The sequence below is a fragment of the Maylandia zebra genome, linkage group LG15, assembly GCF_041146795.1.
Source record: "Maylandia zebra isolate NMK-2024a linkage group LG15, Mzebra_GT3a, whole genome shotgun sequence".
Taxonomy (NCBI): Eukaryota; Metazoa; Chordata; class Actinopteri; order Cichliformes; family Cichlidae; genus Maylandia; species Maylandia zebra.
In genome coordinates this window covers 18,564,241-18,576,337 of record NC_135181.1, presented here as the reverse complement: position 1 = coordinate 18,576,337, position 12,097 = coordinate 18,564,241, and the positions used below count along the sequence as shown (strand labels likewise).

General features: G+C 39.5%; 1 long non-coding RNA gene across 2 annotated transcripts in view; it reads left to right on the top strand.

Annotated features, from left to right (window-relative positions):
* Positions 1-12,097, top strand: part of LOC143412571 (uncharacterized) — a 64,363-nt gene that overhangs the window by 6,901 nt on the left and 45,365 nt on the right. For both annotated transcript variants that reach the window (XR_013093086.1, XR_013093085.1), the window contains exon 2: positions 2,954-3,023. This is a non-coding gene — a long non-coding RNA (uncharacterized LOC143412571). The remainder of the gene's footprint in view (positions 1-2,953; positions 3,024-12,097) is intronic.

The window sequence follows — 12,097 nt, the reverse complement described above, 5'->3', positions numbered from 1 at the left end:
TACGGGATGCTTTTTAGCATGTATGGGCATGACGCTAACACAAACAGCTACATTTCTGTTTGTTCCTGAGCCAAAGACCAGACTTAAACACCAATATGAAGATACCTGAAGACATTTCACAAACTGGGAAATCTGCCTGAAAGAATATGATAAACCAGGTGTGTAAATGTTTTCGAAACATAACATAACATTACTCTCATAACTCTCTTTCTGTTAACTTTCTCCCCAACTTCCCTTTGTTTCTTTTTCTCTTTTCTGTGCCCTGGTCTTGTCCATTGTGGTTTTAATAATGCAAAATAAAAAATCCTAATAATGCTTTTATTTGATTTGTAATTATATTTTCTTTTATGTGTTCATTTGTCATTTGTTAGTTTTGGACAAAGTAAGCTGAATTATTTTTTTGCATTGGGTTGTTGTCTTAAAACCTTTGGGGGCATCATCATTAAATAACCTGGATCTTGCATCTTACATTTGTTCTGTGGTTCCATGTTTTACAGTCTTAGTAATAAAATATTAGTGAGACTTCCTGTGGCGAGGAATCCAGTATGTAGTTACAATCTTGATACAAATCTTCTCAAGCTGCTGCAAGTCAGGGTCTAATGCCTTCATCTGTCAGTCAAAGATAAACGTTCTTGACTCCAACCGACATGAGAGTTCAGGGAGTTTCTGAAAGCAGTCTAAATATTTTGAGACAAGCTTTTATTGCAACACAAGACACAACAGACCCAGAGCTCAGACTGCGGGCAGCATAGTAAGAGGAAACAAATGATCTCATATTCATTCAATTAAAACAGTGGCGCTCAATGTGATCGAGGCAGCTTTCACTTAACCTTTATTTCAAAACAATTCATTTCTTGTGATACGAATGTTACAAGTTAAATGTAAGGTGCTCACTGAAAACTAAGCTAAAAAATAAGATGATGATACGTGGGTAAATAACACAGCAGGAATAGCCCCCCAAAATCTAAAGCAATAAAATTAACTCTCAAGACAGTGCACAACTGGAGGGGAAAGCAATTCATGGCTCTTCATTGGCTTGGTATTGCAGGAAGGTGAGTCTTCATGAATTTTGCCTCCTAGCAAATACTAAAAAATGCCAAAAAGCTGCAGTATGGTGGGACACTTACAACATGCTAATCGCAGGAAAAGACCTAGATGACAAACAAATATTACTTAAGAAAAATAGCCTGGGAAGAAAGATAAACCTGAAAATGTACATGTGATATGGAAATAATAAAATGTAGACTCACACAACTTAAAAAAGGTTTATTTGAGGTTACTGTGAAAAGAGCTCTTTTAGAAGTACTTTATAAAACTCTCCCAAAATACCATAGCCTATATATCTCACTACCCTACAAGTAGAAGTAGGAAGAAGTAGGAATCATCCTTTTCCTTTCATAGTGGAAAGCTGTTTGTAGTTTCAGCAATTAACTACAAAAGAGTAACTAAACTAATTAAATTCCTACACAAATACCAATGGAACTGAAGCTCTTGCATGATAATGCTAAATGTAGTTAAACTACTTGTTTAATTTCACGTAGCTGACTACCTGACTACCCTTCAAACAGTGTAAGAAAGTTAGAAGGTCTAGAAAGACTTTTATTTTGAAGACACAGTACACAACTGCTAAATGCATATCCATAAGGTCTTTGTAAGCCACTTTAACAAAATATTTGGAGTATTTCTGACACTTTCCACTGCAGTTTCTAACAGAAGCATGCACTCAATCCACCCAAAGTAAACAGGATTGTATGCTATTTCTTCTCAAATTTTATTTAAATTTCCCAGATCTCAATGGAAAATATCACGTTTGACTTGGAATATTTTCTAAGTCATTCAGGATTATTTTCAATTTGTTAACTGCCAGAAGAAAAAGATTAAGCAGCGGGAGAAAAAAACCCACTTTGGTGATCAGATGTCACCCTCTAACCCATAAGGGGACCTTCATCCTGGCTGGCTGCCCCTCCACTGAGGTGGGCAGAGGTGTGTTTTTTGAGCAGACCTGAACAGTTTGAACGTTGCGCTCTAAGTGGATTGGGTTCCTGTCAGACCTGAGCGGTTGGACATTGATAAATTTCCTCCTGTGTGGGATCGATAACTCTCACCTTTCAGCCCAGGGCTGCACCAGAGTGGGACGTCATAATTACTCTGTCAAACTGAATGCCTGCCTGTGTTAAGAATGACGACTATACGTGCACGTGTGTGTGTGTACATGATAGAGCCAATCAAAACGTGTGCAAAGCAGTGCAAAGTTGTTGTTTTTTTTCTCATGTGAATGTGCTTTTGTGTGTTTGGGAATATATGCACAGAGATTTATGGATTATGTCAGTACATGTGGGCTTTAAAAGGTTGTGTGTCTGTGCACGCATTTGTGTGTGTAGGCCCAGGTGACACTTTGCGAGCTGAGCTGTACTGGTGACTGGCAGTGATTGACAGCTGAGCAGCCCGCCTCCTCCTTTTACCTTCCCACGGCTCTTTTTAATGCCTGTCACATTGGCCAATCAGCAAAGTGATCTGACAGCCTTCCTGACACACACACACACACACACACACACACACACACACACACACACACACACACACACACACACACACACACACACACACACACACATTGACAAATTTTAAACCTGAAGCCTGCTATCAACACCAAACATCCTCTGGATCTTTAAGAGAAAGAAAAAATCTAAATCTGAACGACTGTGCCGATCATTGTAATGTTTTAGTAACAGTACAGCACAACAGTGTATTGAAAGTACTGAAACCGACCACAGCAGCCATATTTACTTACAGAATAGCAGCAACGATTAGCTCCAAAAACAACATGGTAGGGATGATGGGCCCCTCACGTCGATCACGTTAACTGAATTAACATACGGGACTCTCCTTTCAGCTGGCTCCTTCGATCTGTAATCTGTCCACATGCAATGATAATTTATTTATTTTGTTACAGGGAACAAAAGCAATTGCAACCATCTGTTCCATCAGACACTGAAGCATCGCCGCACGTGGCCTTCCTTCAGGTTAGTGCAGATTCATTTTAGTCTGTATTTGTGCACATGTGTGCCTTTTGAGGGTCTGCATTTGCATTTAGATATGCATGTCAGACTGTCAGCATGACTCAATATTACATGTCTACCTATGACTGCAGTTTGTTTGCATATATGCATTGAATGTAAACAAATATGCATTACTGTTCAGCGTGCTTTTAGGAGATTTTTCTTCTTTTCGTGTGTGCACGCGCGCGCGTGTCACAGCCGCCATGTGGTGCTGCTGCTGTCGGTAAAAGAGGCAGCCTGTGGAATTAAAAGTGAATGAAGTGAGGATGAGCGAGGCTGCCTGCTCCTCATAACAGCACCACCATAATAATAATAAAAATAATAATAATGATAATAATAATCATGGCAATAATAACCTCAGTGCTCATTTAGACATCAATACTAATCACTCTCATTTGGAGGACAATAATAATAATCAGGCTCATTTAGAGTGCCGTTTCTCCACAGAGGCTTTCACTGCCTTTGGGGTTGGTTGGTGCTTAACCTAATGATAATAGTCATGATTCATGGCTCAACTCTCCCTCCCTGCATGTTGCTTTCACTCCATGTGAATACAGGAAGTGTGTGTATGCGTGTGTGGGTGAGAGGAAAAGATGAGGGTGTAAATGTGTTTGTCTGCTTTGACATGTTGACACATACCAGCTTGTATGTATTTTTGGACTTTTTTACAGTGATTCACTAACCTCTACATTTAATGGCACAATCCAGTGCATAGTCATTTTTGTCCATCATTATGACGTCGATCTGAGGAGGTGGCAGGAGTGCTTATAACGAATCCGACAGCGGTGAAAAGCAACCATAAAGGCCAAACTATAATTTAGAAAATTATACCTCAAACTGCCCACTGTAAACATCCATCAGTTTGACACAGGGTTTTGTAATGCAGAGAGGTGCTATTATCAACATCTTTGGTTTGCTTTTACCCTAAATAGAGTATTTTGAATATAATGGCTACTTTAAATTCTGTCGCATCACAATTGAGGTCTCATGTCTGTTGTGACTTCCTGTTTGGCTCTTTTCTGTCAAAGCACTTTACTCTGTCGTAAGCCACATTTGTGGAACCACAATTGTATATGAAGATGATTTAAAAGATTCAGACTATCCAAACAATTTGACAGTTCTAAAATCTGTTTATAAACTTTCATACAGAGAATAAGACTGAACGTTACATTTCTCTGTAAGTAAATCTCAAGCTAGTGTAATAGACAGTCAGTCTGGCTGGCTCTCACCAAAGACACATGCAGGAAGAGGTTTGAATTTTGAGGCAGTTTACATCATGAAACTCCACTGGACTCTGGTGCTGTATTAAAACTGTATTCCTTTATATACCCGGCAGGGGATGACTTCTCTGGTTTCAAATATAGAAGTCCGACTGCTTGGAAGTATATGGGAAAACTAATTTAATATATCCTGTTATATATTCCCTATTTTTGTCTGTGTTAAAATAGTGGGTCCTCATATTAATGATGGCCAAAGTTAGACTTCTTGGTTTTGCATAATTTCAAAGAGAGCACATTTTTAATATGGTCACACAGCTCTGGATGTGAGCACAAATATCCCGCCCACTTTCTGTTCCAACCTTTTGTTTAGAAGGGGCAGCCAATCAGAGTCACGCTGGCTTTAAGGGTGAGGAGCAGGCAGCTTGTTTTACACAAAAGATGAATTGAGGGGCTTCATCAAAGCAAGGAACTTAAAATGTGAATAATGCAAAACTACTCCAGTAGAGTCTAACAAGAAACTCGTGTAAATGAGCACAAGAGATCCTCTTTAATATAACATTATGCTCATTTTTTAAATGATGGTCCACCTGAGAGGCAGAAAGGAGGATTTGCTTTAGGGCAAGCCAGTCTACCTTGTGATTGGGAAGTGTTTATGTATGAGGATACGATGGCCCTTGATTTCTTAGTGCAGGCCACCCTTCCCCTGATATCTGCAGATTCAAAGCATCAGTTACACGACAGCCAAACTGCTGAGCTCAAGGCGTCAAGACAGAACTAACTAATGTGTAATGGCATGGTGGCTGCGTCCATCTTTAATATACAGTTTATGAATAAAATATAGGCAATTAAAATGTGTCATTTGCACCTTTAGTGCTTGAGTTATTTGGATCACATCTATATGTTTCCCTCTGATCATCTGCACAAATCGTTATTTGCTCTCTCTCGCACTCAGACTCCAATCGACACAGATGCAGGTTAATGCCACAGGAATTTAGGTCTTGCAATAACACTCTGTCAGCCCTTTACAAAACCATGAGGCCATCTTCAAGTCATGAAATATTCTCTTCTCTTTCTGATGTATTGCGTGCCAGCACATGGGACAGGCAGGCACTAATGTAATTCCTTGCGAGTGGTGCTCATCTCATCTGGGCTCCAGCTTTGAACTTGTGGCTCGGCGGCTTTTCAGAACGAGACAGAAAATGGGGACAGAGGGAGAGAATTGTCCGGCACTGATTCGCTGTAAAAAACTCGGACAGAAGATCATTTCAGCGCCGCTTGGGAAGATCAAAAGCTTAGCTGGCAGAGAGCGAGTGCGAGGGGAGATGGTATCGCCGGGCTCTCATTTCATTCACAGACGAGTGTGAAATGACTTCATCTGTTGTGTGGACTCACACTAGACACCATTATACACTACTGTATCCTGACCCTCCCTTCCTCTCTCACTGCTGGCAGCTACAGGCCAAAAACTGCCGCAGCATTGTCCTAATAACATATCTGTTAGGTATTGCTTTGTGTATCTATTAGACACGCTGGCAGCTTTTACCTACATTGACAAAACATTAAAAAGGCAGATTCTTTAGCACTAATTGCATTGTAAGAATCTCTTACATAACACCAGCTGGATTCAATGTTAATTGCTTTTTTTTTTTTTTTACATTAGCAGAAGATCCCAGCACTTAAAAACACTAAAGGGGAAAATATAAGAATGATAAAAAGAGAAGATCAAACCTCAAGTCCAGGCCCACAGTAGTTTCAGGCCTGGCAGTGCACATCATTAACACTCTGCCTCCTGCACTTAAGAAAGGAGGAAGGGGGGCAGCAATTTGCTCAAACTTCTGAGCCTTAAACACTTGAATAATTTACCACTGAAAGTTATAAATCTGCTTGATTATGGCGACAACAAACGGGTTGAACACAGCTGTTTCTCTTTCTTTCTCTCGGCATCGCTGCTAATGGAGATTGCAGCGTACTTTGCAGGCAGTGTGGAGAGGAAATATAGAAGAAAGCATCATGAGATCATAAGAGTCGACTTAACTCAAGGATTTTACCACCTCTTTCTTCTTCTCCCTTCATCCCTTGTCTTCATTTCCTCCTTCATTAAATGAGGAGTCCGACGCAGAGCCGGACTGTAATGCTGTGCGTCGGCTGTGAGAGCTTTCCTTCCTGTTCTGCTCTCCCTCCTCCAGTCTTCCTCCTCTTCTCTCCCTTGAACACCCTGTTTAGCTGTTTAAGCTGATGACACAGAGAATATTGCATGTTGAAAGGCCTTTTCACCACACACACACACACACACACACACACACACACACACACACACACACACACACACACACACACACACACATGCACACACTCTTGCCCAGAGCGAAAGGCCCCAGGCAGTCTTTTTCCCGTTAGCCAGGGGCGATCATTCTGCCTCTATGATACTTTAACTGTGGGATGTCAGGAAACATTAGGCCTTTAAAAACACAGCTACGTTGCAGTGCAGACACTGACAACACACGCAGACATACACACACATACTCAACTGTAGTCCTATCCATTCCTCCAAGGTCAGAACACTTTCTGCAATCTTCCTGTGCAGATTTTGAGATAAATAATTTAGTCCTTGTGTGTTTTTTTTTGTTTTAATCACCTTTTCCAAACAAACAATCAGAACTTAAAATGCATAAAAATAATGATGTTACACCATCCTAACTGCTTGCAGGTCATTGCTGACCGTTTTTTCTTTTTACTACAACCTTCGGATGCACTCTACGTGACACAACTTCATTGTAAGACTTGAATCAGAAGAGGTTTTTTTTTCTTTAGAATTGATTGCTTTAAAACCACATTAAGATTTTCTCTACCTGCAGGTGTGCATTTCGTCTTAGCTGTGGCTGCTGCAACCACCAAAACTAAACCACAAACAGATGTAAAGAGAAATAACTTTGATGAGACTGTCCTCCTAAGAGGAATGACAGCTGTAGCACTTTCAGCAAATGTCCCAGGTGAATATAGAGCCACAAAGTCTGTAGGGAGTTAGGGGCTGTTTTCATTCACAGGGTGTAAAATACTGCTGCTTTGTTAAAGCTTCTGGTGTCTCATGGTTACTCCAAAGGTGCTCTTTGGCATTTGTGTCCTGATGTACGGTACTGGTTGTGGTATATTCATATATGGATGCTTCATATCATATTTAAATGTACTTGGCACCCTTTAGTGCCATTTTTCAGTGTGCAGAGTTGAGGATGTTTGTTAATGGTTTCAGTGATTTAAAACAAAGTGCAAAACACAAAACTGTCACGCAGGAGCCAAACTGCAGTCTCTCAGTTGACAGTCTAGTGGTTTAGACCATCACCCTCGCATAGGGTGACCAGATGTCCCTCTTTATGTGGGACTGCACTACATCTTTGTTCCTTGTCCCCGAGTCTCACATCTTGAGACAACGTCTTACATTTTGACTAGTTCTGCATGACATGCTCTTTTCTAAAGTCTGGAGTTTATCCAGTGTATGAAAAGGGAAGTCTTTTTATTAAAACCTATCTGATGCCAAAAAGTCACAAGTTTTGGAGTTTTTGTCGAGCATGATGGAAAATACCACAAAGTAAATGAAGCGACAGAGTTTTTGCTTTTTTATCTAGTTTTTTTTTTTTTTCAGTTTCAACAACAACATCAACAACAAAACATTGAGTGAGAAGATGTCCAAGATAAATGGACGGGACAAAAAAACCTACACAAATAAAAAAGTTGTTCAACATCTTAATCAGAGGGTCTGTGTTTGGTTCCTGTTTCTGGCCATTACATCTTTTTCTTCACGCAATAATAAACCTGTGGACCCTCAGAGACAGCAGACTGTCATAGTAGATGTGTGATAAAAATTATTTTGTTATTATATTACTTATTACTCTGCACAGAATATCAAAATGTATTTAATAATGCATTCAAAGATAATGAAGAATGATACATGAATAAAGTAAAGAAAGATTTATTTTTTTAATTGTTGTTGAAATTATAGTACATAAAAAGAGCAATTTCCTAACACCATGAGGCAGCCAATTACTAGATCAGATTACTATACATTTAATGTATGTGGGATCGACTCAAAATCAAAATTCATGCTATGGAATGAACTCCTCCTTTACCTCTTTGACCTGATTTCCACTGACACAGTGCCCGATTGACACAGCTGATTTCTCCTGGGAAGCAGCCTCAATTTTGACAGGTTCAGAACCAGCTGTTACATAATGAGAGCTGGAGTTATTTCCACTGCAAGAAAACAGAAAATCACGGCGAACACAATCTTCAGGCTCCATCTGAAACTCATGTGTGAATGTTTTGTGGTTGGCCCTCCTGTAATCATTTTATTGTTTCCAACTTTGGGGACAGCAGTGCTGGTGGAAACAAGATATTTGTATAATAATAAAGAATATATAGACTACACTTCCAGCTGTAGCATTGCATCTGAAATTTCTGTTACAGGGCTAACTTGTATAGCTGGGACTTCTTGCTACGACTGAGATAATAAAACCCAACCTGCTGGAATTTTACTGCTTGATATTTTGTAGTCTTGCGGTGAAATGTTTCAGGAATGTCCATAAAGTCAGGAAACTCATCCCTGCGCTCTTCCCACATTTCCTGTCTGCCTCTTTCTGAGCTCGATGGAATAAGAAGAAAAAGGGCCAAACTGTTCTGAAATGTAATATACTTCAAGAAGAACGAGGTATTTCATTGATGTAAATTTTTTAGTGATTGTATTTTCATATAACTCTGTCCTCTAGATAATCAGTTAAGATGACTGTTTGTTGTATTTGGCATTATGAACGACTCCAGCCTGTCCCGTCTCTCTCTTCCGCTCGATCTTTGAGCCTCTGAGAACCGCAAAGAGTGGGCTGAGTTTTAATAATAAAACATCTGACATAAGGATTTAGAGGGTTCTGCACTGGAATACTTCCTATATCCTTGCAATAACTCTCATATTTTGCTCCAAAATCACAGAGAGATTTCTTTGTGAGCAGAGACACAATGAGACAGGGAGAGTCTGGAGCTCCTCTCATATATTAGAATTTAATGAAATGCATATTTTTGTCATTTAGTTTGAAATGCTTCCAAATCTAGGGAAATACTGGGATGACCCATGTTTTGATATGCTCGTTATTAGTTTGTTTTCTTTTCATGCATTCTCTCGCTTCTCTATTCAAGGGTTCAATTCGTTCACTTTGAGTCCTTTGTGCCAAGCTGCTGTGAGGAGAAGCTGTATTTATACGCTGTGCACTGCTTACTATTAAAGCTTTATTACAATCAGTGCTGGATCCAACTGTAGGCATTTCGATAATCCTTCACATTTGCTTTTACACAATGTAGGCATCTATAAAAGCGAGACAAATATGCATATAAACACGGTGGAAACGTTTAGGTTAAAGTTACACTGTGAATAATTTCCTTCACATTTCATAAGCTCTCCCTTCATCCTAAATGTACATAATTAGCTTAGATCCATATAGATCAGGACTGTTTCATTGCATCTTGAGTTTCTGCAGATTTGCCAGCTGCACATCCATGATGTGAATCACCTGTTTCACTATATCCCAAAGGTGCTGTACTGGATTGAGATAAAGGGATTGTAGAGACCATATGAGTAAAGTTATCTCACTGTCATGCTTAAGAAACCAGTGTGAGATGATCTGAGCTTTTTGCCACGGTGCATTTTCCTGCTAGGAGCAGGTGTAAGAACACAGGTACACTGGAGATTACCCAAGCCCATCTGGCACCAACCACGTTCAAGTCATCTAAATAACTTTTCTTCTCCCATTCCAATGCACTATTCAACTCTAGCAGGTCATCTTGACCATGTTAACATGTCTAAATGCAGTGCATTGCTCTAATATAATTGGCATATATTCGTGATTAGATGGAGATTAGATGATCACATTAAAGAACACTTGAATAGGCATATCGATTAAAGTGGCACACGAGTAAATGCTCAGTGTTACTAAAATCACCAAAATGGGGCAAAAACACACTCCGTATGATAATAATGACCTCATAGATACTCTGTTTTGCCAAACATGGCCAATGAAAACACTTTTTTTCCCCAAATGCTGTTATAAAACTATTTACTATTTTATAATGCTGAAACATCTAAAGATGCATACTAAATATAAATGTCTATGACATGTGATGCTCTAAATCCCTGCAGTTTTTTTTTTATCAGAGCCTATACACAGGGCTTTGTTAATTTGTGTACCTTCTCTTTTGTATTGGCTGTTGGGAGACAGATAACCTCTCTACTTTTAAGATTTGTTATACTTAAAACTTTCCGTTTTGATAAAGCTTACCGTTAAGGCCAGATCAGGTGATTTTCTCGAAATGTTTTTGTTTTCTCGCTAATATTGTCATCCTCACATTAACGCATGCCATCTTTTTACAAACAGTAATTTACTGGAATCCAGTACAGGTTTATCACTATTAATGCCACAAACATGACAGACAGGTTTATTTTCTCATAGGGGTTTACTGTATTTTCACATCTGAAGTTAAGTCTGAATGTATAATTTGTATTTTTTATTTTATTTCTAACAACCTTGTATTTGTGGTTACACCCTCTGCATGCCAGGTATGAAGTATATGTACTGTAGATGTATTTGAATATGATCCAATTTTCAAGTAAACTGAAGAAAAAGCTTTAAAAGTAACATGTTTTTAGCACAGAGCCATCATCAGAGCACTGGAGGTATAAAGTTTCGGTATTTCCCCCACTTCTCTCTCAAGTTTGTTTTTCTTTAAGAGACTCTATATTACACTTGACCTCAACAAACCATCTTTAAAACAACTAACAGCCTTAATGATCAGCAGTCTGCTTTCACTGTAATGAATCTAAGAGAAAGAATGCTCAAAGTATTGGGAGCGAGTAGCTGAGCTCAAAGTTTCCTCCAACATTTCCTATTTTAACTTTGTTGAAACCCACACACATTAACACACACAGACATACAGTGAAAGTCTATTGCGTGTGTGTGTGTGTGTGCATGCTTGTGTATGTGTGTATGTTTGGCCTCAGGCCCATATGGTGTTAATTGGATAATGAGGTACAATGACAAATCCCTGTTGCTGCGACAATAAGGTGCTGCTGTCCGGGTTTAATATCACAGGCCCTGGTGTAATGCTGTTTGGATGGACACACACACACACACACACACACACACACACACACACACACACACACACACACACACAGCTCAGGTGTCTGTTACACCACTATTAAAACTAATCTGGTTCTTCCTCTTGGCAGCCAATCAGAAGCAGCTGTTTCTGTCCCACCAATCAATTATCTCTAATTCTTGTAAGGCTCTCCTCTCCTCTCCTCTCTCCTTGTTTACTTTCCCTTTGGATCATTCCTTTAAATGCCCTCCGTCTTTTCTCTCTCAAAATTTGTTTCCCTTGCTTCTTGCTTCTTCTCTTCCCTTCTCCTCATTTTCTTTCCCCTTTCCACTCTTTAAACATTCATTTCCTTTACTTTTATTTCCTTTCCTTTTCATGTTTCCACCTCGTATTTTTGCTTATTGTTGACTTCTACAGGTACTCTGGAATACCCCCTCCCTCAACATGATCATGTGACCCCCAGGCACCTGATAAGAAGAACTAACAAGCCCCTCCCACATTTCCTTCCTACTTGGAAGCCTGGACAACAGCATTGATGCCTATAATCACACTTTACGTCTTTGTTTGCTTCATTTCTTATTTTAGATCAAATAACCTTTTTCTTTTTAAGCATACTTGATTGTCTCCTATATGTTGCTGTTTTGGAGCCAGGGTGTAAGATCACCTGATTCCTCTCACAATTCT